The sequence below is a fragment of the Miniopterus natalensis genome, chromosome 12 (genome assembly GCF_054644295.1).
Source record: "Miniopterus natalensis isolate mMinNat1 chromosome 12, mMinNat1.hap1, whole genome shotgun sequence".
In the NCBI taxonomy this organism is placed as follows: domain Eukaryota; kingdom Metazoa; phylum Chordata; class Mammalia; order Chiroptera; family Miniopteridae; genus Miniopterus; species Miniopterus natalensis.
In genome coordinates, this window is record NC_142092.1 from 6637215 (window position 1) to 6664015 (window position 26801).

Consider the following 26801-nt stretch of genomic DNA (forward strand, 5'->3'; position numbering starts at 1 on the left):
TCTAAGATAGGTTGAAACTTTCCATATAAAATGTCACGTGTGAACTTTATGAATAGAGTGTCTGAATATCATCATCTAGAAGGTATGGACTGGGCAGTGAGGGTAAGGACTGGGCCTTAAGGTCATGGTCATAAAAGTGTACACATTCAAACTCATTTTTTAAGGAAAGCACTTTGCATGGCCCGTCAGAGTAGTAATAAACCGCAGTGCGGGCGCACACTCACGCTGACTTCCCTGCTCCACAGGGGCACTGGCGAAGTCAGCACAGGAGACGCACACACTCAGGTGCCTGTGACATCCAGACAGGTAACCCAACTAGATGACATGCTGACCGGCTGCCGTGGAGCTGCAGAGGGCACACTTGTCGCTTTCCTCCCGCAGCAGGAAGAGGCGTCCGCATGTGCAGGATGGGGACGTGCCCATGTCTGAAATGGAATGGGGGAGTCAGGGAGTACATGGGAGGGAATCACGACAAGTGTAAGGGATTTTAAAGACAAATGCTGTCCCTATTACGCAAAACCAGAAGACCATTTTCAGAGGCGCCTGGCCGCCCCAGCGCTCTCGTGGCTCATCACCTGGTCAGCAGTGCGAGCGGGTGAATGATGAACTGTGTCTGCATTGAGTTCTCAGCTGGCAGGTAAGCCCGGGGATGCTGGTTTTCTACAGCGACTCTGCAGGGGCCTGAGCTCTGACCTAAGGTCACGTCTTCTCCCATCCTGTCCCACTCCCCCAGCCACTGTGGGTCCTCTCTCCCACAGCACACGTTAGCATGTACACTACCTGTCATTCCGGCTTCTGTTTAACTTATTTCCAGAAAAGTCCAGGCAATGGTTTTATCTGCAAAAGAGGGAGAAGGGGAGAGAGCACCGTGTGTCTTTCAGTGTTCACAGAAACTGGGCAGGTTGTGTTTCAGGCCATAGTCCCCTTGAGAACGCAAAGAGAACTTTGACCACCTCTTTGGTCTGGTTTGTGAAGAGAGAGACTCTTGTGCCTACTTTGAAGGCGTTTTTAACATCAGGCGTGTTGAACTTGACACTTTGTTCCAGAGAAAAACTCATTTGGGGAGGCAAAATAATTTCCTTCATTTGGAGTATCCAGTAAGACCTCCCTGGCTCGAGCCTCGGTGCAGCCACTGACTGCGCCGATCACCGGGCTCGCCACTCTCGCAGAGCCTCAGGCCCTTTGCTTGGAAAGCAAGCGTCTCAACATCCCTTTTCGGTTTCCTTAGCCTCGCCTCCGCTTCCACGTGGAGTCCTTTCATTAATGTGCCGATTTTCTTTTCTTTAGTAAAAATTCAGTTTGTTCATCTGTTTACGACACAGTACGCTAGAGGCAAAGTGTTTCACATCACAGATTTCACTCCCAGCTCCTTGGAATGCTCATTTCTTTGGCCGGAAGGAGAGACTGCACGGGAAAGCCCGGCGATGCCGAGGCACCTGAAGTAAGGATGGGGCAGGAGCAGCGCTAATGCCATTCACAGGACTGGCCCAAGGCGGCTGTCAGCTGCAAACTGCGTTTCCAGGATTGTTAGCTGGAAGTGGAGCACCGCCACTCCCGGGCGCTGGAGCCGTCACGGCTCTGTCACCCCCCCCCCCCCCCCGGAACAGCAGCGCTTCCTGGGGCCCCCTGAGTGTCTTTCTGGAGGTAGCAGTACAGGGACTTGCCGTGCTTTCTCTTCAATTCACACCCAGCTTTCAACACGTCTGCTTCACTGCCGGGGACCATGATCCTGACCCGGTCCTTATCGGGAGTCCCCTGCCCTCCGTGAGTACGGTTGGTCCGCAGAGTACACCCCCAGTACATCCCTGACTGGATACACTGGGGCAGGTTCAGGAGAGCATTTTCCAGGGCTCCAGGGACCTCGTCCTCGATGCTCTTCAACATGTCAGAGGGGCTATACCTCTTGTACCTGTCAAATGCTTTCTGGAGGTGACGCAAGCTCTGCTCGGTCATGATGCTGAGCCACTTGGGAATGCCAGTCCCTTTCCCCTTCACTCCAGCATCACAGATACTGGGGGCATCTTGGTGAGTCGGGTCATGAGCCATGACAGAGCCATCTCTGCTCTTCTGCCTTTTGCGAGGGCAACCAGCTTGCGGAAGTCACAGGGGGCACTGGAAATCATGTCTCCTACATTTCCCTGTAGACTGTCAGTTTCCTGCAGCTCCTGTTGGTCCTTGAGCGAGGATCTCAATGGGAGAGCCCTCGTCCGTCCCCAGCTCTTTCATGGAGGCCTTCGGCTTGGAACATCATACTGAGCGGGTGTTTCAACAGGCCCCCAGGCCCCATCTCCAGGTGGCCAGACGAGGCTGACGTCAGTGCTGAAGCAAGTTCCTTTTCGGTCCTTCTCTGGAAGGAGAAGGCAATATCTTGCCTCTGCTTGTTGCTGTGGTTGGTCAAAATGTTGAGGATGGTGGCCTCATCCACACTGTTGGTTAATGGCGGTTTCACTGCTCAGAGCATCCTGGTGGGCATCAAGGTTGGTGTGGGCTTTGACTGACCCATATGCATTTGGCGGTGTAGAGTGATCCCCTTCCAAGCTGAGCTTGTGCAGATCAAGTCTCGTGGTCACTGGTGTCTGTGGAGCAGGACGTGCGATGCACTACAGTGGAGAAACCATTCAGAGGCAAAGCCCTACCAGGCCGGGGTGTATCTGGGCTTTCACACGGATCACAGGCATCCAGTCAAATGCCCTGCTGGAAACGTTCCCCTGAATTTAGTTTTTGGAGGCCCCAGAAAAACTAATTCTTGCAGGTTTGAACTTGGACTGTGTAAACGGAAGAAACATTCAAACCTGTGAAGAAGTTTTGTGAGTTTTTGAGCCAAACTCTCGACACATGCGGGGAAGCAGAATCTCAATGATTTGAGTTAATGCTCCTGAGAGTGGCAGTTTTGCGCCTTGTTTTATGCATTACGGTCAAAAGAGGAGACCCAAGTGGGCTACATGAAATCCATTGGTGACAGATTAGGGAGGCGGGAGAAAGCAGAGCGGGGAAACCTCAGGAATTGGATAAAAACTAAAATGATGGACACACACTTCTTTTACTTAGGTGGGTGCAGGATAGTTAACAGTTAACAACTCATTAACGATGAGGGGACTTGCGGTCTCTGCAGAGCAGTGCCTGTGTTTTGAGGGGTCCGGAAAAAGGGAAATTACTTTGACATTCCAAGGATATGGTAGATGCCAAAAGACAATAGACAGGCTCGGTTAAGGGGAAGATTGACATTTGTCAGGGAAGATCCAGCCTAAGACATGGCTACCCACCATGAACTGCTCTTAGTTTAAAAAGGTTTCATTTCAGACCATCCTTTGTGGTTACTTAAGGCCTCTGGGTTTGGAAGTGCGCTACGCAGGCCTCCCCTCGGCGTGTCAGGTTAGCATGTGGCCCCTTTTCATGGACAACTGCATAAAAATAGGTAAGATAATTTGGGGGAGGCAGTCTCATGAAAGTCTCTCCAGACATTATTTTCCTCAATGCAAACAATGGTGAGGGCATGGATGCTTTGGAAGCTTCCGTCCAATTCCAGTGATATCAATCTTTGATACTTAGCTATAGCAGGAAAACATAATTTAAAATATTTTGGTAGATCAGTCTTGGACTTAGAATTCTCACTCAGGACTGAGATTTTAAATTTCCCACCTTACCCCTTAAAGGCAGGGCCACAGCTTGTTCTGTGAGCGCTGAGAGAGCAGGGGCCTGGGGCTGCTTGGGCCATGCACCCAGCACAGCTGTCCCATCTGCACGGTGGGGAAAGCAGCCGCAGAGCCCGCCGTCCTCGAGGAGGGAGCGCGAGCGCAGCGTTCGTTGGTCAGCGGGAAATGGACGGGTCGGCAATTGCCCTTAACCAGGGAGACAGACCCCACGCCTCCTCAGGAGCTGTGGGCTGACAGGAAGGTCAGCTCAGGCCCTTCCTTGAGATCCAAAGGAATGTAAATTTATCAGTTGTGCTTTGTTATAATATCTCAGGAAGGTGGTGCCTTAGAAAACAGGTTTTGAATCTGTGTGGGTTTTGAATCTGTGTGGGTTTTGAATCTGTGTGGGTTTTGAATCTGTGTGGGTTTTGAATCTGTGTGGGTTTTGAATGTGTGTGGGTTTTGAATCTGTGGTTGCGTGGGTCAGGGTGAAATGAGCTCCTCCCGCACCTGACGGTCCCTGAGCAGGAGTCCCGGTGGTGCAGATGCAGCAGGCAATAGCTCACCCCTCCCACACTGCCTTTGGCTTTGACCTTGTGCTTTTAGCTTGGAAGTCTCCCTCTGAGGAGAGCAGCACCGCATCAACTTTCTTTTTAAATGTCATATTGGTGTATAAATGCACTCAGTGAACAAGCATTTATTGAGCATCTACTAGGGGCCACACATTGTTCATAGTGTTGTAGATGCAAAGTTCCTCCCTTGTAGCACTTTTTAGTGAAAGAGACTAAAAACAACAGACAGGAAGTCAGGTAGGGTGAGACGATGAACAGAAATACAGCACAGACAAATGACAAATAGTTCCAATGGAGTGACCAGGGCTGCCTCTCAGTGGTGGTGGTTCTGGGCAGAGAACGAAGTAAGGGGAGGGAGGGCTCCATGTGACTAACTTGGCATCACTGCTCAACAGAACACAAGCCTTATCTGTAATTTTATATTTTCTGGTCACCACATTATGAAACAAAAAAGAAAGAGATGGACTTTGTTTTAATACTATATTTCATTTAACCCAGTATATTAGAAATATGATTATTTTGACATGTAATTGACATAGTGAATTTCAATGAGACTTTTTTTTCATAAGAAGCCTTCTAACTCTGATGTGTATTTTAAATTTACACACATCTCAAAAGCAGCCAGACAGAGTGCAAGGTATTGGTAGCCACATGTGGCCAGTAGCTGCCAGATGTGGATGCCACCTCCAGGTTGGGCGTTGGCCATGGACAGTCCCACACCAGGCCAGGTACGCTGCTGTCCAACAGGAAGTTTAAACAGTGGCTTCTGATGGGCCCTGGAGTCCTCGTGTGTGTGACTTTGTTGTGGAAGCTGTTATAAAAGTGTGAACATTGTGTACGGTCTGAGTGACATGGAATATAGAAGGGAACCCACAGTCTCATCACCCAGAAACAAGACTGTTGAAATCTTCTCTCCTTCCTCTTGAGCCATGAGGGCAGGCTTCTGGGCAGGAGGACCATTATCCCGAGGATGGAGGAATTTGTCTGGAGAGGATCCTGTCAACACAGGCTCTACACCCTCCACAACACCCACAGATCTTTGGACAAGCCCACCCCTGTGGCCTGTTTGAGTTTTGTATAAAAGCAGATTTTTTTCTGAATGTTTGTGCAACTGAGAAAGGGAGAAAGCAACTCAAACTCTATGGGTCCTGGTTTTGTCGGCCACCACTGTGGTCTCAGACAGGCTGCTTCTCTTACCCAGGCTCGGGTGTGAAAACCTGAGGTGGGTGGAATGGGTGATGTCTCCCTTACAGGCTACATGATTAAAATTGACCACAACCCCTGGTTGGTTTGGCTCAGTGCAGAGAGTATCAGCCCACAGACTGAAGGGTCCTGGGTTCTATTTCAGCCAAGGGCATGTACCTCAGTTGCAGGCTTGATCCTGGCCCTGGTCGGGGTGTGTGTGGGAGTCAATCATTCAATGTCTCTTTCTCTCATCCATGTTTCTCTCTCTCTCTCCTCTCTCTCTCTCTCTCCCACTCTCTCTGAAAAGCAATGGAAAAAATATCCTCAGTAAGGGTTAAAAAACACACAACTGACCGTGAGTATCATTAATCTAGGTGAAACAGGTTCTATTGGTGCTTTTGGCCAGTTAAGATTTCAAGAAACTTTCTTTTTTTAAAATTTTTATTAAATTTATTGAGGTGACATTGGTTAATATGATCTTTTGAGAATTCATTCCTAAGGTAGAGGATTCCTGAATAGAATACTTAGAAATATCTCACACAAATTACTTTAGAAATGCTTTTTTAAATAACCTGCAATTTCACCCAGCAGGCGTGGCTCAGCACTTGAGCATTGACCTGTGATCCAGGAGCTTGAGGTTCGATTACGGGTCAGGGCACATGCCCAAGTTGACGGCTAGATCCCCAGCAAGGGGCGTGCATGAGGCAGCCAGTCAATAACTGTCTCTCATCATTGATGTTTCTCTCTCTCCCTCCCTCTGCCTTCCTCTCTGAAATCAATAAAAATATATTTTTTAAAAATTAAATAACTTGCAGTTTCTACTATTAACAAAGCTGGTTATATCCCTCCCTACAAGGATGTGTATTTATGAAGTGTGTGTCAGCTGGTAAGGAAGTAAGGTGCAGAAAGTTAGACACTCTGGGACAAACAGGACATGTGCATGTCAGGAACACACACATGTGAATGCTTATGAACACCTTTAATGGGGACATGTGGGTAGCCACCATTAGCCTCAGCCACACAAAGCCACAGCATGTGCACTCAGTGGCACTAAGCAACACTTTTGGGGCCTAATAGCCCAGCTCCCTAAGAACCTCCCTCATCATGGAGGAGTGATGGATATTCAGGAAAACAGAAGGTGCTGTTTGGCAAACTTAAAACAGGCTATAAGTGATCTGGATACTTGCTTAAAATACAGATTTGGGCCCCAACCAGGGAAATCTCGCTTGAGCAGCCACTCTAGGTTGAAGTGAAACCTCCAGGACCAAGGAGGAGAAGGAATTTGGGGTTCTTTGTGTCCCCTGCCTCTCCCAGCTTCCAGCTCTCTCCTTGCCCTTGACAGCAAGGAGGACACGGGGGAATCTGGAGAAGGGCAGGTGTGTTTTCTGTGTGTTGGCTGGGAGTTTTCTTGACCCTATATTTCAGAGGCACCCTGCTGACAGCAAATAAGGATGGCTTTCTCCCTGGGTGCCTGTCCGTGGTTATTTAATTGAGCGCTTTGGGAATTCATTAGTACATTGTGAAATTCCTGAAAAGGCAAATCTCCAGTGGATTTTAGTCTCTGGAATGGTTTTCCGTGTAGCAAGCTCTCTATGAATGAGGATGTGCTGCGTGCCTCCATCCTGTGTGTAAAATACTGTATAATTAGAACATGGGCAAAGATATTGATACACGTTCACTGTGGATGCTAGACAGATGGCAAATGAATGCATGAAAAGATGTCCATTAGCCATGAAGGAAATTCAAATTAAAACCATGGTTGAGCTTGGCTGGCATGGCTCAGCTGTTGAGCATTGGCCTATGAACCAGGAGGTCACTGTTCGATTCCCAGTCAGGGCACGTGCCCGGGTTTCCGGCTCGGTCTCCAGTAGGTTGCATGCAGGAGGCAACTGATCCATGACTCTCTCATCATTGATGTTTCTCTCTCCTTCCCCCTCTCTTCCTCTCTCTGAAATCGATAAAAATTGAATATTGCTACAGACCAATAGAGTAACTAAAATAAGAAATAGGGACACCACCAAATGCTGGTGAAGATGCAGGGAAACTGAATCACTCCTGCTTGTTGGTAGGGGTGTAAATTGGTGTAGTTACTCTGGAAAACAATTTGGCAGTTTTTACAAAACTAAACTAAACATGCAATTACCATAAGACCAAGCAAGCAAACTCTTGAATATTTATCCCAGAAAAGTGGAGACTGATGTTCACACAAAACTTGTATTTAAATCTTCAGAGCAGTTTATTTATAGCAGCCAAAAACTAGAAACAACCCAGATGTTCTTTGGAGGGTGAATGGTTACACAAAACCTGGTAACCTCTATACCATGAAATACTATTGAGCAACCAAAAGAACTATTGATTTATGCAACAAATTACAAGGGAGTTCTGAGTGAAAAAAATTCAGTCCCAAAAGGTTACATACCATATGCTTCCATTTGTATATCATTCTTGAAATAACAAAATTATAGAGAGGAGAACAGACTAGTGAAGATGAGTGAGTTCCGAGGGTTAAGGATCAGGTAGGAAGAGAGGGGTGGATCTAGGTCATCTCAAGGGGCTGGACAGTGATAGAAACGTTCTGTGTCTGTCTCTTTTGGTGTTCATGTCCTGGCTGTGATGTCATCCTGGTTTTGTAAGATGTCACCCTCGGCAAAAACTGGGTGAAGCATACTCAGGATCTCACTGTATTAATTCTTACAACTGCATTGTAAATGCACGATTTTCTCCAAATAAAGGTTAATTTAATATAATGGGGTGTGACTATAGATGTGTTGTACCTCATTCCTATTGTTACACACCCCAACCCCACATTTATACTATTTGCATACCTGTGTAGGTATTTGAATTTCTGAACTCTTCTAAATGACAACTAAATGACCAAATAATTAATCATTAAAAGATGTTATTGCTTGTTGTATGTCAAGAGTTTGTTGTTTTTCTCCAATTTACCTCACTGATTTATTTCCCCTTATACATATCACCAAGGACATAGAGTTGGAAGTACTGTATAACTTTTTTAAAAAGATATATGTATATCTTCAACCTTAATAACTAGACATTGAAATTCTGCAGTGGTTTCACTGAACTGTTTATCACAGAATGGCTAAGCAGAGAAGTAAATGGGTGCCATGAGCAATGAGACCTAGAAAGTTGGAAAGAGACTGTCATCTAAATGAAGCAGTGACAATAAATGAAGTGTTTCAAGTAGGCAAAATTGCGTTTAATAATGGTGCCTGAAATATGTAAGCAAGTGGTACTAGGGAAGTGAGGATTGCATTGTCCGTAGGCTCACACAAATAGAGGACAAAGAGTAGGAGCTAGGTCTGCAAGTGAGGAGAATCACAACATAAAATGCTGTCTTCCCTGCCATCTTTCCTAAGGAGCATGAAAGACTCAATCAAAAATGAACCTACAGGCAGTGCATTGAGCAGACATCTCTGAAGCTGAATGAGCCTTAGGTGCTCCAGGGAGGAACAAATGAATAATGAAATGCTTGAAAGGCTAAAACACTGTATAATTACGGAACCTGCTGAGGAAGGAACAGCTGTAAGGAAAGCCACAGGGAAAATGTAAAACAGAGCATTCTGGGTAGTCCTCTAATCACACTTTTTAGCAAGAGAAAAGCCATTTCAGGCATGTCCTTTTATTCCCCATAAACTCCAGCCTGAATTATTAAAACCAATAAAATTCTTTAGAATTTGTCTCTACTCATTCAGAAGAACAAATGAAGGATAAATGTTCCAGAAAGATAATCGAGTTCTATAGTTCTCTGTAAGGGATGTTTTTTTCTGTCCTGAGCTCAGAGCTCTTTCTGGCTAGAACCCAATATTATTACACTCTCCAAGGCAGACTTGACTTCCACCCCAGTATTCTGTGGACAGCTGTCAGTGGCCTTCGATTGTTGGGGGCAGAAATATTAATCATGCTCTGTTAGCTATGATTAATGATTGTTAGCTATAGTTATAAGAAATATTGATCATGTTCTGTTAACTGTGATCATTCTATTCTAATTAGAAAAAGCACTTTCTAATCTGGCTGGGAGTTGTACGCCCCCGGGATATTTGGAATGTGAGCCATTCTCCTTAAGTGCCTAGCATCATGAAAAGATTAACAACCTTGTTCTTGAAACAGAGGAGTCCCAGAGGCATCCCACCCTTTTGCAACCCTCAGTCTACATTTCCTGTAACCTGTAAACCATTACACCCATTCTTATTCCTTTTGCCCACTTTCCCATGTAATCTTTGACCTTCTACCCAATATAAGGAGCTGGCTTATGGGGGGGAGGGGATGTAGAGCAGATTTTATGTAGACAAATCCCTCTGCTCTCCCATTTTTCTGGCAATATTGGAATAAACGCCATGTATGACTCAACCTTGTCTTTGCTTAAATGGCTGAAGTAGTGACAGGCAGCCCGGGACACATTGTGTCCAGTTTCAAGACCTCTCTCTGTTCCTCTGGGATGGTCCTACCTACATCTGTTCATGGCCATCATTCCCATTATCCCCAGCTCAACCAAGTTACTCCATTCATAGCTTTAGTTAATGCTTAAATTGTCTGCCACCTAATGTATTATAGAGGAATGAGCTCCTAGTTCCTCATGTTCATTGTTGACATCCCTCCATGAAATTAATTTTAACTCACAAGAAACATGATAGCAAGTGTGCACCCTCTTCTTTCTCTATGAGTCACCTCAACAAGTCCTTTATCTTTCTCCTTTTCCCAGTTATCTATAGATTGCTGCAGAACAAACCCCCAAATCAGTGTCATAAACATTATCCACTTTATTATGCTCTTTGAATTCTGCAGGCAGGAATGTAATCAGGGTCTTGAGAGGATGGCTTCTCTGCTCCTTGGGACCCCAGCTGGGGGGACTCAAATGCAGGGTGGTATCATCAGGAGGCTTATTTACTCACTCATTCCATGCCTGTACTGGGTGACTCGAAAGCTGGGCTCAGCCAGGCTTGGAGCTCCTGCATGTGGCTTCTCCATGGAGAATGGGCTTCCTCCTAGCATGACCACCTCAGGTGGGGTGGAATTCTTACCTGAGGGCCCAAGGACCTTCCAGTATCTAGTAAAGGAGGCAGAAGCTGCATGGCCTTCTATGGCCCAGTATCAGAAATCTCACAGGGTCCCCTCCACGTTTTATTGGTCAAAGCAGCCACAAGTTTGTTGGATGCAAAGAGAGTGACATGGACTTCTGGATGGGAATGATACCTGTTAACATAAGAAACATTCAAACCTTTGAAGAATTTTTGTGAATTTATTTAAGCCAAACTATCAACATGTTCTGGGAAGCAGAATCTCAATGATTTGAGATAATGTTAGGGAGAATGGCGGTTTTGCGCCTTGTTTTATGCATTACAGTCAAGAGAGGAGACACAAGTGGGCTACATGAAAGTCATTGGTGATAGATTAGGGAGGCGGGAGAAAGCAGAGCGGGGAAACCTCAGGAATTGGATAAAAACTAAAATGATGGACACACACTTCTTTTACTTAGGTGGGTGCAGGATAGTTAACAGTCAACAATTAACTCAGTAACAATGAGAGGATTTGTGGTCTCCACAGAGCGGTGCCTGTGCTTTGAGGGGTCTGGAAAAAGGGAAATTACTTTGACATTCCAACAATATATTATGGTAGATGCAAAAAGACAGTAGACAGGCTCAGTTAAGGTAAAGATTAAACTTTGTCAGAGAAGATCCAGCCTAGGACATGGCTATCCACCATAAACTGTTTTTAGTTTTAAAAAGTTTTCATTTCAGACCATCCTTTGTGGTTACTCTGGGTCTCTGAGCATGTGGCCCCTTTTCATCCACACAGGAAAAATTTCACGGCACGAGTCCAGGTGATTTTTAGAGGATGCTTACTAAAGCTGGGGACAGTGAAACAAGGAAGGGCCAAGGATAGAAGAAGAAACAGGAGACAGATGAGGCAGGGAAATGAACCTAGCCTGGCTCACTAAGAAGTCAGAGAAAAGGGGGCCTTGGAGACAGGTTCAGGGGGGTTGCCTGGGATGAACTGCTACTGCCCTTTGCTGCCCTGGTTGCATGTCTCTCAGGGCCCCTTAACATTTATGAGATGTGTGCCTATGGGGGAAGAAGATGGGAAAGGCACAGGCGTGCTCCAAGTATGACCCACCCTGTAAAGCTTGGACTTGACAGACCCTACAATCATGTGATTAATTCCTCAAAATCACCATATCTCTCTCTGTGTGTCTCTCTTGATCTGTTTCTCTGAAGAACCTTGACTAATGCAGTCAGACAGCTTTCCTTAAGCACCTCTTCTAAAGATTGATGCCAAGTCAAGGAGTAACATCAGTGCTATTTCTTGATGTCCTTTGGGCATTTCCACAGCCTGGGTCATTGTGTGCACTTGCTCCTCCGCTAGTCCAAGGCCTGTGCTCTGAGCAGCAACTCTGTTTATCTACTTAACTGCACAGCTTCTTTGAAGTAACTGCAGGATTTGACCAATATGATTTAAAATATAGGAGTATTTGGAAGTGAATCCCCACTTTATTATGTTTAGAAACTTGAACAGACTACAGGAACTAGAATTAAAGAGTGATTCCTTGATAAGGCAAAATTCCTCTAATAATTCATTAATTCATTAATAATTACAATAAATAATTATAAATAACTGCAATTACTCATTGGTAACAAGCCTTATCAGAACCTTCCCATTAAAACCCAAACCTCCCTTTTATTATGCCAATATGTAGCCCTTACCCCTAGTTTTTCACAGAGCACTCCCTTTTGCGTGTTCCCACACACATGAGAAATGAGTTTCGCTCCTGTTAAGCAGGCTCCGGACCACTCAGACCTAAGTTGGTAGAGTCAGTTTTCCTCCCACACCAGGAACTCCTATATTAATGCTTTGCTGGTGGTTAACTCTGTTACTGTTCTTTAAAATCTACCTCATGAGTTTCTATTTATTACTATGCTATAAGTTCTCAGTTTATTTTGATTCTCTTATTGTTTATCTTAATACATTTAGACAACATCTTTCAGCTTCTGTCCCTGTTTTGTCAACTTACCTTGCCTCTATTTGAGACTAAGCACCCACTCTGCTTGGCCTCCAGCACAGCCCCTCTTGGCTTTGGCTAGCGGCACCTGGGCCTTGTCATTGCTGAGGCTAGCCCACTGGCATTCTATTCCGTAGCCACATTGAAGTCATCTATGGTTGTGCCTAAGTGCCGGTTCCACAAGATGAAAATCAGCACGCAGCAATTGCATTATATTAGCTATATAAAAGTGGCCTTTATAAACCCAAGTGAAGTAATTTCCCAGGGCCAACATTTTTGAGTGTGCATTTCTGACAGTGAGCTAGTTTCCCCTATTTTGCAACAGTGCTGAGATCTTGGTTGTCCAATGGAATTACCTTTCATGTGGATAACCCTGATCATTGTCAAGGCCACACAGACAATCACCAACCTGAGGTTGTCCAGACCAAGCATCATTGTCTTGATTCAAACCTGCCCAATGTACATAAGTTTAGAACCCGTATCTTGATTGTTGCACTCTCTTCTTTAAGCATACATACAATGCACTGTTTTCTTGCTATACTGAATTTCATGGGATTCTGCCCATGAAAAAAAGAAACTACAGTATTAAAAAGCTTCCATCAACATTGGGGGTTTTGTAATCAGAGGTGCCACCACCAAGGGCAGACCATAGTCTCCCCTTATTTCTCTGTATAACGCATTCCCCAAATATGGTACAGCCCTTGGCCAATGAACACCCTGAGTCAATAATTCAACCAAAAGGACACTCTGTTCCCTAAATGGCATTGGAAAACTGGCAGCCACATGCAAAAGAATGAAACTGGACCACTATCATACGCCATACACAAAAATTAACTCAGAATGGATCAAAGAGTTGAATGTAAGACCTGAAATCATAAAACTGCTAGAAGAAAACATATGTCACAAGCTCCTTGACATCAGTTTTAGAGAAGATTTTTTGGATTTGACACCAAGGACGCAAGGACAGTGAAAGCAAAACTCAGCAAGTGGGACTGCGTTACACTGAAAGGCTTCTGACGCCCAACAAAACCAAAAGGCAGCCTACAGAATGGGAGGAAAGTTCTGCAAATCATATATCCGCTAAGGGGCTAATATTCAAAATGCATACAGAACTCATAGCTCAGTAACTCAATAGCAATATAGCTCAATAGCAAAAATAAATAATCTGATTTAAAAAATGGGCAAAAGATCTGAACAGACATTTTTCCAAAGACATGCAGATGGCCAACAGGTGCATGAAAGGTGCTCAACATCATTAATCATCAAGGAAATGTACTGAAAACCACAGTGAGCTACCACCTCACACTGTTAGAATGCCTGTCACAAAACAAACATCAAGAGACAAGTGTTGCCAAGGACACAGGGAAAAGGGAACCCTTGTGCACTGTTGGTGGGGCGTAGAACGGTGCAGTCACAATGCAAAACAGTGCAAGGTTTCCTCAAAAAAGTAATAATAGAACTATATGACCCAGCAATTTCACTTCTGGGCATTTACCTGAAGAAAACAAAAACACTAACCTCAAAAGATATTTGCACCCCACAATCACTGTAGCATTACTCACTATAGCCAGGACAGGGATGTGGCATACAATGGAGTAGGATTCAGCCCTGAGACAGAAGGAAATCCTGCCATTTGTGACAACATGGATGTCCCTTGAGGGTATTATCCTAAGAAATAAGCCAGACAGAGAAAGACAGATACCATATGATTTCACTTATATGTGGAATCCAAAAAATAAGAACTCAGGAATAGAGAGAACAGATTGGTGGTTGCCAGAGGTAGTGGGTTGGGAGTGGGTTTAAAGGGTAGAGAGGGTCAAAAGGTAGAAATTTCTAGTTATCACAAAATGTTATGGGGATGCGGTGTACAGCTTGGTGACTGTAGTTAATAATACTGTGCTGTCTATTTGAAAATTCCCCAGAGGGTAGATCTTTAAAGTTCTCATTGTGGCGATAGATGATAACTTGGCTCATTCTGCAATGTGTACATGTATTAAATCACTATGTTGTGCACCTAAAACTAATATAATGTTCTATGTCAATTATATCTCAATTTAAAAAAGAATAATTCAACCAGCTTTGGTTGTTTGTTTAGTTACTGCCTGTCATAAACAACACGACACACCATTTCTGTGCCCTTTGTATTTAAGGTTTTTTCTTTTAACAGTCAGTTGCTCCATAGGACTCAGAGTCCAGGCCAGAATCAACGCAGAGCACATTCATCAACATTTTTCAGCTTGGAGCTCTCCTTTCCTTTGAATCGAAAGGCTCTTGGTGACTAGACCTGTTTGCTATGTACGTGTGGAGGGCATGGAGCCAGATGCAAAACAAGGAGCCAGCCTTTTTAAAATTTAATCCTCACTTGAGGATGTGTTTATTGGCTTTATAGGGAATAAAGGAGAGCGAGGGAGAGAAACTTCAATCGGTTGCCTCTTGTATGCCACACAGGCCAACCGGGGACCAAAGTCACAGCCTAGGTATGTGCCCTTGCCAGGAATCAAACCCAAGACCCTTGGGATGACACTCCAACAAATGGAGCCACCCCAGCCAGGGCAGATGGAGCCTCTGAGGGTCTATGAATGCATTTGTGAGCAAGCTGCTGCGCAGGTCAGAGTGCACATCATCGAACCCCTTTCTGAGTTAGCCGCGAGCAATAAACGGGTACCTAATAGATCCATGCAATTTTTATTTCAAGGACATCTTTAAATCCCTGACGGGACTAAGAAGCCACTCATGTGACAAAGCAGAGGAAATGGGAATGGGAGTGGACAAAGAATCACACAAGAAAGAAGTTGCGAGAACAAGGTACACAGGGAGATGAATGTGAGGATCACGGACACATCCTTCAGCTGCCCAGTTCGCCTCCTGACCTTGCAAACAAAGCTTTATGGTCAGTAACTGTCTCTGCCTTTTGCAATTGCACACGAGCTTGTGACCCCCTTCCAGGCCCCAAGCGCTCCTGGAGGGGCCGGGACAGCTGATGAGCGCAGCCCCTGTGTCTGTCTGCTGTTCGAGGTTCACACCAGCATGTCTGAGACCTTCGTCCTCTCATAATGATTTGGAACTTTGATAGTAAAAGAAATGACAGATAGTATAATACTTGGCTGCGATTTCCGTATTCCAGAAATGTACTGTTTCATGGTGCATTTTAATAACAAGAGTGATCTGGGGGATGATTATGCGCCCCCATTCCTGCTTCTTTGGGAGAACCCTTGCTGGGGCGGGGGGAGGCCACAGTCATGCTTCCAAGTCCACCTCAGTGGGAACAAAAAGTAATACTTGTGCTCTATCGGAACAAATCTTAACCCGACGTGCCGTGAGATGCATAGCACGGAGATGGGGAGGCAATGAGAGCAGTGTAGCTGGCAAATGCTACTGGGGCCATCGTCCGCTCCCCAGTGACGTCTGTATTTCAAATCCCTTTTGATAGATACAAGATGAAAATACAACCATGTTCTGTCTGTTAGCTTTGGCCACGCTGGCACTCAGATTCAGGGGGAAAAGTCTGCAGAACATGGGGCCACTAATTATAAAAAGGACCGAGAGAGAAAATTGAGGCAGAATCTAAAGAAAGAAGACTTTTGGAGTTCATCGTGGAAGCTGCTGGAACAGGGTTTGCCTTTGACAGTGTCTCCGTGCCAGTGGTTCTCAAACCTTGGCATACTCAGAATTCTCGGAAGCAGAGCAGCCAGATCAATGCAGAGCCCCAGTTAAATGTGACTTTCAGATCAACAATAAATCATTGCTTTGGTATAAGTATGCTCCATGCAATATTTGGGGTATACTTATACTAAAAATGATTCACTGCAGATCTAAAATTCAAACTTAACTGTGTCCTGTCTTTTTATTTGTTATATCTGGCAACCCTACCTATCTCTAGGGCCAGTTTAAACACTGAGTTCCAAGCCCCACAATCAGGTTCCCGATTCAGTAGATCTGGGGTGGGGCTCAGGAATCTGCATTCCCAGCTGCTGCTGGTCCAGGGATGCACTTTAAGAATAGCTGCCACCCGGTGGTGGTGGTGTTTCTGCATCTTTGGCCGCCCTACACCAGACCACTCACAGGAGGGATGCTCCATGACCCAGCTGTGCACCCTCTGCCATGTCATCTCCCTGCCTTCCTGGGAAGCATGCTTCCCTTCATTTTCAGGCTGAAGCACTGTGGGCTCCTGTGAATTAAGATGCGAAGGGCTCCTTATCCCATGAGGGGCCACAGTCCCAAAAATGCCTGCTCTCGCTCAAGTGCTCAGTCCAGAAACACAAGCGAGTGAGGGGGTTTGACAGTTTGCAGGCAGTTCGAAAACAGTTCTGCCCTAGGTGCAGGCACACAAGAATCCTCTCTCTCCCCCCACACTCCACAGGGTTTGCTACCTCTGAGCTTTTCTCCTACTGCAGGAAACACTGCTTTTTAACCAGAGGCATTAGTGCCTCATCAGTATTTGTGATTTAGCTGTTGCTAAACATTTTTATTTTTTATTTTTTAAATATGTTTTTATTGATTTCAAAGGGAGGAAGGGAGAGGGAGAGAGATAGAAACATCAATGATGAGAGAGAATCATCGATTGGCTGCCTCCTGTGTGCCCTCCTCTGGGAATCAAGCCTGCAAACCGGGTCTGTGCCCTGACTGGGAATCGAACGGTGACCGCCTGGTCCATAGGTCAACTCTCAACCACTGAGCCAACATGAGCTGGGCTGTTGCTAAACATTTTTAAATTAATAAGTTTGTTCATTGGAAACAGAACACCTACAAAGAACTCTCATTCCCTAATTAGCCAAAAGCACTCCCCATGAGTGGAAATTGTCCCCTTTGTGGGGGTGGGGGCACTTGGTATGCTTGCTGGCAGAGGCTTCTTTCTTCAGGTCACTCCTGTCTAGAAGCCATGTATACTAGTTTGCTCAGGCTGTCTTAAAACTCTGCCCTCTGCCCCTCCCCCCAACTCATATATTGGAGTCCTAACCCCCAGGACCCCAGAACACTACTGTATTTGGAGACAGGTTTTTACAGAGGTAATTAATGTAAAATGAGATTGGTGGGGTGGGCCCTACTCCAATCTGACTGGTGTCCTTATGAGAGTGAAGATTAGGACACAGACAGGCACAGATGGACGACCTTGTGAGGACACAAGGAGAAGACGGCTTCTACACACCGAGGAGAGAGGCCTCAGGAGAAACCAGCCTTGCAGACACCCTAATCTCAGACTCTCAGCATCCTGGACTGCGAGACCATAAATTTCTATTGTTTGAAGTACCCAGTCCGTGGTATTTGTTACGCAGCATGAGCTGACTAACACTGTGGGAAAGCAGGTTTCCCCTTACAAGGAAGAAGACTGAATAATACCTACAACCCAGGTGTGATGATTAAAATGTAGAATTCCATTTGAAATTCACCTTGAATTTACCTGTGACTGTGAATTTAAGTTTGCCCCCTGAACACATTTTACTGTCTGATCCTTTGATTCCTCTCTCCCTCCAACCAGAGACCACAGGCAAGCTCACATCTGAGGGGTGGACCTGGGGGTGCTTAGTGAGCAAGGACTGTCCAGGTCACCCCTGTTTCTGCAGGCTCTGAATGTGCCAAGAATCATCCTTAAAGACGATCTGCTTTCTTACTTACTATTTTTCTGCCTCCTAGCAACATGCAAAATTTATTTCTCCTCATCTTGGCATTGACAAAAGGCAACATTCTTTGCTAATTTGGGGTGTGATAAAGCATGCAGAAAAAGATTTCTGATACACTCTGCTAATCAAATGTTTAGAAATCTGCTTGTATCAAAATAACGTGACATTTCTTCCCATGCCTTTTATTTCCTCTAGTAGAGTTTTTTCTCAACAAAGTTTCATTCTTGATAATTGCTTTCTCCACATCACTTGCAAAACTGTTAGAAATCACTGATCTAAGTTATAATGTGATTATATAGCTTTCACTGAACATTTAAGATTTTTGGATAGAAATTCACAGGGTATACAAATAACCAGGCCCATCACAAACTTTTTGAAAACTTCGACCATGCAATCTTCTATACAGTTAACAAATATTTTATTTATTCATGACTCCCACTTTTAGCCATCACATTGACTGGTACCACTCAAAATTATAATTTAATTATATTAACTTTCTATAATCTATAATCTATATTTAATTAGCTTTCCTCCTCCCCAAATAGTAAACATTTTCTTTGATTAACCTAGCTGAGTCATGTACACCCTTACGCTTATCTTGCTGTCAGTTGCAAGTATAGTTTAAACAAAATAGCTCACCTTGCACTGTGCAAAAAATGAGTTAGGAAGAAGGATGACAGATGTTTGGGAAATTAATTTCACAGGTAAATGCACCCACTATTGGCTCTGACAAACTGGAAGAACCAGAAAGCAAGAGTATGACCCTTTTCTATCCTCAGCTCTATTTTGCATATGCCAATCAAGTGGTCTCGTATTAAATAGTTATAGTTCATTACTGCTTTATTCATTACCACTTTGTTTCATGTCAGCTGGGCCATGACAATTTAAGGAAAAAGTCCTACTACAAGGGTGAGGATATCAATGGGTGGTGGGGAGAGTCCCTGGTGCCCAGGTGCCCACTGCCCCGCAGAGGAAGAGCTGGACCTGACAGCCTGGGGGGGCTCCCACTGTGCCACCAGGCCAAGAGACTCTGGAATAGACAGATGAGAGGCCCCGGGACCTTACTGGAAGGGCCATCACCAGTAGCATCATCACCACCTGTGAGCTTGTCTGAAATGGGAATTCTCAGGTGCCACCCAGACCTGCTGATCAGAAACTATGGTAATGTTCTGTCATATGGCTTTTGGCTTCATTTTCTCTTGTGCAGATTGAGACCAGAACCACAATTCTGGTTGTCACAGGATCACAGGACATGTAGCACATGCATGAGGGAGAACCCCTAGCCCTGCCAGAGGATGGGAGAAGCCAGATCCAGCCGTTTCCTTCCACACTGGATATCAATTAATGGGCTGTGGTTGTCTTCACCTTCTGATTCTAAGTAGGAGTCTCATGGCTTCAAGGTGCCTCTGGAGAAATAGCTTCCCCTCCTTTTTAGTGAATTTATTGGGGTGACATTGGTTATCAAAATTACAAAATTATACAGGTTTCAGGTGCACAATTCCACAATACATCTATACACTGTACTGTGTGTTCACCATCTCAAGTCAGGTCTCCGTCCATCAGCATTTCGGAACAATAGTTTTTAAATGTGTTGCCACTAGATCTCTCAATTAGGGAATCTGTAAGTTCATCCCTCTTCTTTGGGTTTTGTTTTTTGGGTGTGTTTTTTTGGGTCACTATTTCCATCAATTGTAGTTTCAAAATGGCATTAACAAATAACAAGTTGTATTTTTTTAAAAACATTATTTGGGGCTCCTGGCCAGGCATCTCAGTTGGTTACAGCATCAGGAGGTTGCCAACTGGATTCCTGGTCAAGGGCACATGCCTGAGTTTCGGGCTCCATCCCTGATAGGGGCATGCAGGAGACAGCCGATGGATATTTCTCTCTCCCTCCCTGTCTCTCTAAAAATCAATGAACTATTAAAAAAGAAGAAAGAAAGAAACGAGGCTTTATTTTAGTCAGGTCTGAGAGAGAAATGGAGAAAACGATTGGCCAGCTCCCAACGGTCCAAATCGGATACTCTCTTCTCATACCCATCTTATAATCACGGTTGTGCGAGGTAAATTCAGAAACGTCGATGCGAGAGGCAGGATTGATGATTAAGTGGCAATATGAAGGAAGGCAAACAACTGATTTTTTTCCTCTAAAATAAAACTTTTAAAAAATGGAAACTCATTTCTGCCTTGAAGGGTTGTTTTCCTGCGCAAGCTCCATCAGGAGTCTCTCTGGAGAGCAGGGCACTTCCACTTAGGAGCAGGCGTGTCCCCCTTGTAGGAAACTGGATCCTGGCAGTCACCAGGCTGCAGGTGGGGAGGCACCAGGAGTGCGGGCGGAGGAAGCGCTCCATGCTTCTTCCAGGTGGCCCACTGACTGAAGGGAAGTGAGCGGGATTCAGGCGTCCCGCTGGAGAACAGGAGGGTACGCCAGTCCCTAACCGGACAGGCAAGGGACTCCCTGTGAGGGCTACGGGACCGAGGCAGCGGGGCAGTGCCCTGAGCGCTCGGAACCCGATGGGGGAGCGTCCTTCCAGGACAGGGCCCCACACTGAGGGAAATGTGGTTCATAGGTCAGTGCTCAACCACTGAGCCATGCCAGCCGGGCAAATACTTTTTTTAAAAAAACTTTTAAAAAGTTTTTTAAACGTTTTCTTTCATGTTAGAACCATCCTTTAGCTTCTTAATGATCCTCCAATATTCAAGTTTAAGAGTAAGGCGCTGAAAAATATGAGCGGAAGCTTGATAGGGAGTTGTTGTGTACGTGCTTCTCCAGTTCCAGCGCAGAGGAACCATTTCAATGGAGGAAGCCCCTACCCCCAGCATCTATAATTTTTTTCTCTTCTGTTGGTCACTTTTCTAGAGAGAATCCTTATGTCTTCTCTTTGCACCTGGCAGGCAGCCTCGCTGCTGGTTCTCTCAGGGCTGAGCGGGGATAGATGGCTGGGATGGGTTATCTCAGCCATTTACTGTATAGATTTACATCTCAACTTCCTTTTCCTGTGTCATCTCCATCCTCAACTTTACCTCACATCCATGGAACCAGAGCCTTCTGATCACATTTTGGCCTTTTGCTGTGAAGGGGGGGCAGTGTTGCTGTACTTTGAGGATGCAAACGAGAGCTGCTCCATTTGATAGCTACATGCAGGATGCTTGAGAGCAGGGTGCTAGGCAGGAGGGTGGGAGAGTATATTCATTTGCTTTAGTAAGGAAATGGCTAAATTTGGAATTATCACATGGTTTAGTTTACAGTAAAAACATTATAATTTTGCAAAATTCTCAGTCTTGGTGTTGTTTTTTTTTTCAATTGAGCAAACCATGGCAATGGTAGGAATGTCATCTAGACATGTTTTAAGACCTTGTTGGTGACATTGGTGTCTATGTATCTTCCAGGGACACAGTATTACTCCTGATACACTATCAAAAAGACTTCTGCTAGACCCTCCTGAGCTAGTGTAAGGAGCTGCCATTGGGGTTTGCAATTGCTGAGGGCAGCCATTCCGATGCTAAACTCAGTAACCAGGAATTGCTAATAGCATGTGCCTGGGGTCCCAGTGGATCATGAGCAAGTGAAGTTTATTTTCAAGACTCCCTTGACAACTGGAACCATTAGCTCCCATCTGACCAGTGGAGTAAAGAATTGATCCCAGGACTCTCTGGGTTACCTAAGTTTGCACACTTCCATTGTGAAGTTTAGTAGACACACTGCCAACACCTGCGTAAGGTTTAAAGCAGAGTCTTTATCAAGACTCTCCTGCTCCCCTTCTTCCTGGCAAACTCTGCTCTGCATGTCAAGTAGATCCCAATAAGCAACTGTGTGATGTGTGGTGCCTCTCTTACATGGTGACTAAAGTCCATCCTTTGTTAACCAGATCTGGTTTTTGCTGGTTTAAGGAAATTGTCTGCCAAACTCAACACATGTGTTTATATTTCATGTTCTTCAATAAAATATTTACTTAATCCAGACAGTGTTGCTCAGTGGTTGAGCCAGGACCCACCAACCAGGAGGTCATGGTTTGATTCCCAGTTAGGGTACATGCCACCTTTGGGGTTTGATCCCCAGTAGGGGGAGTGCAGGAGGCAACTGATCCATAATTCTCTCCTCATTGATGTTTCTCTCCCTCCCTCCTTCTCCCTTCCCCTTTCTGAAATCAATAAAAATATATTTTTTAAAAAATAATAAAATAAAATATTTACTTAATGACATCAGATATTGATAAGTGTCCAAAGAATTAAAATAATGTGATACTATAAAGGCTAAGTATTTAGGCTGGGGTTATGGGCAGGGCTTTTGATGAGTTCATATATATATGTGTGTATATATGTGTATACTTATTTATTTTTATTTACAGTTGTGTTTTTATTACCTCCCCCTGTTTCAAAGCAGTTCATGAACGGCAGAGTGCTTTGAGGACTTTTTTTATTATTATTACAATAAATGGGAGTATTCCTTCAAGAAGAAAGGCCCTCTTCCTTCACACAGGTGAAGTCTGCTCCTCCCTTCCCTCTCCCCTAGACACACTCAGCACAGCGAGCCCTGGGCGGGGCCAACCTCCCCTTACACCTGAGTATTGGGGGAGTTGAGGGAAGGTTCTAACATGAAGGAGACCAACACAAATATATATTTTTAAGTTATTTAAAAAAATATCTGTCTTGCCTGGCGGCGTGGCTCAGAGATCCAGGCTGGATTCCCAGGGGGGACACAGGCCAGGGCTGCGGATGGGTCCCCTGTGGAGAGCGCGCAGGGGGCCTGTGGTCCATGACTCTCATCACTGATGTTTCTCTCTCCCTCTCCCTTCCTTTCTCTCTAAAAATCAATAAAACATAGTTTTAAAAAGCCACTGAATGCACAGCAAGATAGGAGTAATCTGATGTGCATACACAAAGCAACACAAAGGAGGGAAGAACACTCAAAAGACTGGTTTTCTTAGAAAGACATAACCAGGCTATATACAGTGGTGTGGATCAGGGTGGCACTGAATTCTAATTAGCAAACTACGAGTTAAACAGTCATGAAGGAGTATGACTTCCAGGCATGCAGTCTTGAAAAATTAACTCTCATGCAGCCATCCCCGGAAAGCTACTTGAGGGCATGCTCCACAAAATGATAGAAGGAAGACGAAAACAAACAAGAAAAAAAATAATACAAGTTCTGGAAAATGTAAGCTATGGGATAGAAAAGAGGCAGAAGAAAGTCCCAAAAGGATAAAGAAGGAAAATTCCAGAAAAAACAGCGGGAAGTCAAGCCTAGAGAGCAAGTAATAAAGATTGGAGTAGGGGGCTGAAGCCTCCAGAAGGAACATCTCAGAATAAAAGAGAAGTGCCCAGCCAGCCTGGCTCAGCGGTTGAGCATGACCCAGGATCCAGGAGATACTGAGGTTCAATTCCCAGTCAGGGCACAGGCCTGGGTTGCGGGCTCGATCCCCAGCAGGGGGCGTGCAGGAGGCAGCCGATCGATGACTCTCATCACTGACATTTCTATCTCTCCCTTCCTCTCTCAGAAATTAATAAAGATATTTTTTTTAAAAAAAGAATAAAAGAGAAGGAAGAAGAGAGAGGAAACAGAGAATATCTAATGTGGTTGGTGGGCATGCCCATTAGAGGCGTGGGGAATTAATGAGTGATTTATGCTTGGAAAAATTGAGCCTAGAGAAAGGAAAGTTGTACCACCACAAAGAGAACACATTCAATATACACTATAAATATGACTAATATACTAGCATATAATTTCCTAAATGATAACTGATTATGGTAATGCAAACACTGTAATTTACCCAGAAATTATGATAGTTTATGATGAGAAAATGGAAAAAAATAAATATTGAGGAAGTGCCAAAAAATTACATTCTCATTGGCCATAGTAAGAAGTTAACAGTTAACTAGATATCAAGAAATAGCATTATAAGCTTATTGTGTATAAATATAGACATAAAGCCATAATGAACCCTTAAGTTTTAAATCATGCTTCTAAGGAACAGGAGTTAGTAGTGTGGAGGGTCGGAGCAGGACACTGCTGTTTCTCTTTATAAGTATTGAAAAAACAAGGGGGGCTGGGAGAGCTGGAGGAGGGTATAGGGGGATAAATTGGGATGGAAGGAGATCTTACTTGGGGTGGTGAACACACAATACAGTGTACAGATGATGTCTTGTGGAATTGTGCACCTGAAGCCTGTATAATCTTGTTAACCAGTGTCACCCCAATAAATTCAATAAAAAGGGGGGGAAAATCAACACTCTTTGGAGCCCTCTTCTCTTATATTAAGTTCTCCTGTTGGGAAAGCTGTTATTTGTTCTGTCTAATAAGTCTTGCTCAAGGCAAACCTTGTTCCTTTGTGTCCTGATGTTAGGGACAGGGGCCAGCCCAGAGCAGGTCTGCCTCAGGCCAGCCTGTGCTGTGTGGGTCCTTGAGTTCCTGTAGGAAAGATTTCAGAGCACGAGTCCAGAAGGCTTTGAGAGCATGTTTATTAACCCTGGGGACAGTGAAACAAAGGAAGGAATTGGGCAGAGGAAACAACGGGAGAGCCTAGGCAGTGCTCTGCTTTGGCTCCCTAGAAATGTTACAGGAAAGAAGTGAGCCAGGCGGGGCTGCTTTAGCTCCCTGGGAAGTCAGGGGAAAAGGGGCCTTGGAGACAGGATCAGGGGCTGAGCTTGGGTCGAGCTGCCGCTGCCCACTGCTCCCCTGGCTGCAAGTCCCGTGGGCACCCTTAGAAATTAGGAAGAAATAAACATTTCATGCCCAGGAAGGGGCATGGGCTTGCTCTATAGTGAGCCCTCACTGAGTCTTTGTCCTGAGGGCTTTTTATCCATTTTTTTCTCTGTAGGCGAGAATCTTAGGGGAGGGTTTCAGCAGAATATTCATCAGCTTTCCAGGTGCATTTTTAATATGTTGATGCATCAGAATGAGTGTATGGGGGAGTATGAGACTGTTCTTTGGTCTGTTTTACTGTTTCACTTTGGTCTGTCTGGCTTTAATGGGGTTTTTGCTATTTGTTCCCCAACTTCATCTGTCCTTGGGTTTAATGGCATGAATGGCATTAATTGGGTATCTGTTCTCTATTTCCCAGGTCAGGGTGATTTGAGCTATGTATTCTCTGGTTAGGGAGGAGGCTAGAAACCATTTGCTCTCAGGTGTCTTTGGTTGGGGGAGATAAAGTCTGTAATTCACAAGCAGGCTGCAAGGTGGCCAAACTGGCCTTCTTTCATTTTCTTGTCTCAGTTTCCCCATTCCACTCATCCAGGGATTTTCCTAGCTTTTTACTGTCCTGCTACACTGGAGCTTTATGTTTAAGGTCAACTGCAGAGGACCCTGGGGGCCTTTTGACACATTTGCTTTGCTGTCACCATTCACTAACTTCTCAGCTAAATGTTGAATAAACCTGCTTTGAAATTTCTCAATATTCTTTCAACCACTTTAAAGTTCTGAAAAATAAATGACCATTTAAAAAAACACCTAAGAGGCCTGGCTGGGCGTGGCTCGACGGTTGAGCATCAAACTGGGATCCAGGAAATCATGGTTCGATTCCCGGTCAGGGCTCATGCCCAGGTTGCAGGCTCCATCCCCAGCAGGAGGTGTGTAGGAGGCAGCTGATCAATGATGCTCTCTCATCATCGATGTTTCTCTCTCTCTCTCTCCCCTCTCCCTTCCTCTCTCTGAAATCAGTAAAGATATGTTTAAAAAAACCAACACAACAGCACCTAAGAACACATGTGTAGAGACTGACTCACACTTTCCCTTTTGCCTCAGGTTTCGGTGTGGCCCAGCAGAGCACTGTGAGATCTTGCCTTTTTTTAATGTTTCCTTCATCATGGGTTTTTTGGCTGGTTTGGGTTTGTTGTTGTTTTGTTTTTGCATGTGTACTGATTTTTAAGACACCACATTAAAATAGTGTTCATCTTGATCACTGAGGGTTTTGGCATCCCCTTAAATTTTGCACCCAGGGGAATGCCTCACTTCAGCCTAATCCCAGCCCTGCACTATTTGCACCCAGTCCCGCAAACTCCCGCTCATCAGCCTAGGGCTAGGCTTTCCTGCTTACCTGGGAGCCTGCCTGGGGCCATGGAGGGAGGTGTGGAAGAGGCCCTCACCGCCCTCCCCACTGTTTCCAGGAAATGCTCCCATATTCCCAGCTGCACCTTAAACCCACGGCAAGGGAGGTCCATGTGGGGCAGTAATTAGTTCCCCTGGTCACCTGGAATGTTGCCTGGGTGCCAGGCTCTCCAGGAGTAGGTGACCCAGAGGAACAGGCTGGCAGCCTGGCCGGAGGAGGAGCTTGATGTGCTGGAGGAGCAAATGTTAACCACACTGGAATTTTCCCCCTTGAGATAACAGTTTCTCTTTTGGCTGCGATAAAAATTATGCCATGAACATCTCTGGACTTAACTCTGTGGCTATATTTCTAATTATATCCTTAGAAGTAGCTCAGTAAAAAAGACTTCCCAGGTCAACTGGAAGAAAAGCTTTGAAGGCCAGTGCATATTTTCTTGCTGCTTTCTAAAAATTGTACACATTCACCATGTACAATATGAATATAACAGCCCATCAGAACCTCACTTGCATTGAATCTTAAATACTTATAAAATTTTGTTCATCAGATAGACTAAAGATGACATCTCATTATTATATTTTTAAATATATCTTCATTGATTTCAGAGAGAGGAAAGGAGAGGGGGAGAGAGATAGAAACATCAATGATGAGAGTCATTGATCGGCTGCCTCCTGCACGCCCCCGACTGTGTGTCGAGCCCACAACCGGGGCATGTGCCCTGACTGGGAATCGAACCATGT

The 26801-nt window shown here is 44.9% G+C and overlaps 1 pseudogene; it reads right to left on the reverse strand.

Annotated features, from left to right (window-relative positions):
• Positions 1-315: 315 nt before the first annotated feature.
• LOC107544209 (annexin A2-like) overlaps positions 316-26801 on the reverse strand; it is a 49670-nt pseudogene continuing 23184 nt past the window's right edge.